The sequence below is a fragment of the Triticum aestivum genome, chromosome 4D, assembly GCF_018294505.1.
Source record: "Triticum aestivum cultivar Chinese Spring chromosome 4D, IWGSC CS RefSeq v2.1, whole genome shotgun sequence".
Classification (NCBI taxonomy): Eukaryota; Viridiplantae; Streptophyta; class Magnoliopsida; order Poales; family Poaceae; genus Triticum; species Triticum aestivum.
The window spans coordinates 385,561,058-385,565,306 of NC_057805.1; positions in this window are offsets into that span (position 1 = coordinate 385,561,058).

A 4,249-nucleotide genomic window follows, 5' to 3' on the forward strand; every position below is an offset into this window, starting at 1 on the left:
TGCCCAGGGGTAGGGCGCGCCCTCCACCCTTGTGGACCACTGGTGAAGCCCCCTAGTGTGTTCTTAGTGCCAGAAATTCTCAAATATTCTATAAAAATCATACTAAATTTTCAGGGCATTTGGAGAACTTTTATTTTCGGGACATTTTTTATTTCACGGATAATTCAGAAAACAGACAGATAATACTATTTTTGCTTTATTTAATCTAAATAATAGAAAGTAAAAAGTGGGTATAGAAAGTTGTGCTTTCTAAATTCATCCATCTCATGCCCATCAAAAGAAATCCATTAACAAGGGTGATCAAGTCTTATTAACAAACTTCTTCTGAATGGCATGAAACCGGAGAATTTTCTAATAACACTAGGTTACCTCAATAGGGATATGCATGTACCCAACAATAAGAATATCATATTTCTTTTTGACAGTGGGGAGAGGGAATTCAAAACCTCCAATAGTAATAGTTGAAATTTTTCCAATAGAATTGATACTACGAACTTGAGGGTGTTTCTTTGGAAAGTATACCATATGCTCATTACCATTAACATGAAAAGTGACATTGCCTTTGTTGCAATCAATAACAGCCCCTGCAGTATTCAAAAAGGGTCTACCAAGGATGATGGACATACTATCGTCCTCGGGAATATCAAGAATAACAAAGTCCATTAAGATAGGAACGTTTGCAACAACAATAGGCACATCCTCACAAATACTGATGGGTATGGCAGTTGATTTATCAGCCATTTGCAAAGAAATTTCAGTATGTGTCAACATATTCAATTCAAGTCTACGATATAAAGAGAAAGGCATAACACTAACACCGGCTCCAAGATCACATAAAGCAGTTTTAACATAGTTCCTTTTAATGGAGCATGGTATAGTTGGTACTCCTGGATCTCCAAGTTTCTTTGGTATTCCACCCTTAAAAGTATGATTAGCAAGCATGGTGGAAATTTCATCTTCCGGTATCTTTCTTTTATTTGTAACAATATCTTTCATATACTTAGCATAAGGAGACATTTTCAACATATCAATCAAACGCATACGCAAGAAGATAGGTCTAATCATTTCAGAAAAGCGCTCAAAATCCTCCTCATCCTTTTTCTTGGATGGCTTAGGAGGAAAGGGCATGGGTTTCTAAACCCATGGTTCTTTTTCTTTACCATGTTTCCTAGCAACAAAGTCTCTCTTACCATAACGTTGATTCTTTGATTGTGGGTTATCAAGATCAACAACAGGTTCAATTTCTACATCATTATCATTACTAGGTTGAGCATCAACATGAACATCATTTTTAAGATTATCACTAGGTTCATGTTCATCACCAGATTGTTGAAGGAAATATGCCCTAGAGGCAATAATAAAGTTGTTATTTATATTTCCTTATATCATGGTAAATGTTTATTATTCATGCTAGAATTGTATTAACCGGAAACTTAGTACATGTGTGAATACATAGACAAACAGAGTGTCACTAGTATGCCTCTACTTGACTAGCTCGTTGAATCAAAGATGGTTAAGTTTCCTAGCCATAGACATGAGTTGTCATTTGATTAACAGGATCACATCATTAGAGAATGATGTGATTGATTTGACCCATTCTGTTAGCTTAGCACTTGATCGTTTAGTATGTTGCTATTGCTTTCTTCATGACTTATACATGTTCCTATGACTATGAGATTATGCAACTCCCGAATACCAGAGGAACACTTTGTGTGCTACCAAATGTCACAACGTAACTGGGTGATTATAAAGGTGCTCTACAGGTGTCTCCGATGGTACTTGTTGAGTTGGCATAGATCGAGATTAGGATTTGTCACTCCGATTGTCGGAGAGGTATCTCTGGGCCCTCTCGATAATACACATCACTATAAGCCTTGCAAGCAATGTGACTAATGAGTTAGTTGCGGGATGATGCATTACGGAATGAGTAAAGAGACTTGCCGGTAACGAGATTGAACTAGGTATTGAGATACCGACGATCGAATCTCGGGCAAGTAACATACCGATGACAAAGGGAACAACGTATGTTGTTATGCGGTTTGACCGATAAAGATCTTCGTAGAATATGTGGGAGCCAATATGAGCATCCAGGTTCCGCTATTGGTTATTGACCGGAGACGTGTCTCGGTCATGTCTACATAGTTCTCGAACCTGTAGGGTCCGCACGCTTAACGTTTGGTGACGATCGGTATTATGAGTTTATGTGTTTTGATGTACCGAAGGTAGTTCGGAGTCCCAGATATGATCACAGACATGACGAGGAGTCTCGAAATGGTCGAGACATAAAGATCGATATATTGGATGGCTATGTTTGGACATCGGAATGGTTCCGGGTGAGTTCGGGCATTTACCGTAGTACCGGGAGGTTACCGGAACCCCCCGGGGAGTCAATGGACCTTAATGGGCCATAGTGGAAAGGAGGAGGAGGCGGCCAAGGTGGGGGCGTGCCCCCCCAATCCCAATCCGAATTGGGAAGGGGGCCGGCCCCCTTTCCTTATCTTCTTCTCCCCCTTCCTTCCCTCTCCTACTCCAACTAGGGAAGGGGGAATCCTACTCCCACCGGGAGTAGGACTCCCCCCTGGGCGCGCCTAGGAGGCCGGCCCTCTCCCCCTCCTCCACTCCTTTATATACGGGGGAGGGGGCACCCCATAGACACACAAGTTGATCATTGATCTCTTAGCCGTGTGCGGTGCCCCCCTCCACCATAATCCACCTCGGTCATATCGGTGTAGTGCTTAGGCGAAGCCCTGCATCGGTAACTTCATCAAGACTATCATGACGCCGTTGTGCTGACGAAGCTCTCCCTCGACACTCAGCTGGATTAAGAGTTCGTGGGATGTCACCGAGCTGAACGTGTGCTGATTGCGGAGGTGCCGTGATTTCGGTACTAGGATCGGTTAAATCACGAAGACGTTCGACTACATCAACCGTGTCACTTGACGCTTCCGCTTACGGTCTACGAGGGTACGTAGACAACACTCTCCCCTCTCGTTGCTATGCATCACCATGATCTTGCGTGTGCGTAGGAATTTTTTTGAAATTACTGCATTCCCCAACAATTATATGAGTAGAACTGTTAATGATGTTAAGCAATTGTGTCTCGGCATCAGAAATAGAAATATCATTGGGATTCTCAGGTGTATCTATAACAGGTTCACTAGAAGCATGCAGAGTCCTATCCGTTTTCTTTTTCTTTTTATTACTAGGACAAGGTGCATCAGTATTAATTCTCTGAGAATTTTGCTCAACTCTCTTAGGATGGCCCTCAGGATACAAAGGTTCCTAGGTCATTTTACCACCTCTAGTCATAACCCTAACAGCATTATCATTATTCTTACTATTCAACTCATTGAGCAAATCTTCTTGTGCCTTAAGTACTTGTTCTAGTTGAGTTGTAACCATGAAAGCATGTTTACTAATAAGCTTAAGATCATTAACAGTTCTACTCATATAATTGTTGGGGAACGTAGTAATTTCAAAAACAAATCCTACGCACACGCATGATCATGGTGATGCATAGCAACAAGAGGGGAGAGTGTTGTCTACGTACCCTCGTAGACCAAAAGCGGAAGCGTTATGACAACGCGGTTGATGTAGTCGTACGTCTTCACGATCGACCGATCCTCAGTACAGAATGTACGGCACCTCCACGTTCAGCACACGTTCAGCTCGGCGACGTCCCGCGAACTCACGATCCAGTAGAGCTTCGGGGAAGAGCTTCGTCAGCACGACGGCGTGGTGACGGTGTTGATGAAGTTACCGACACAGGGCTTCGCCTAAGCACCGCTACGATATGACCGATGTGGATTATGGTGGGGGGCACCGCACACGGCTAAGAGAGATCAATGATCAACTTGTGTCTATGGGGTGCCCCTTGCCTCAGTATATAAAGGAGGAGAGGAGGGGAGGCCGGCCGGCCCTAGAGGCGCGCCCAAGTGTGGAGTCCTACTAGAACTCCAAGTCCTAGTAGGAGTCCACCAAGAGGAAGGGAGGGAGAAGGAAGGAGAGGGAGGAAAGGGAGGAACGGGGGGCCGGCCCCCTAGTCCAATTCGGTTTGGGCTTGGGGGGCCGCGCGCCCTGCCTTGTCCTGCCTCCTCTCTTCCACCACTTGGCCCATGAGGCCCAATACTTCTTCCCCCGTATTCCCGTAAGTCCCCGGTACTCCGAAAAATACCCGAATCACTCGGAACCTTTTCGATGTCCGAATATAGTCGTCCAATATATCGATCTTTACGTCTCGACCATTTCG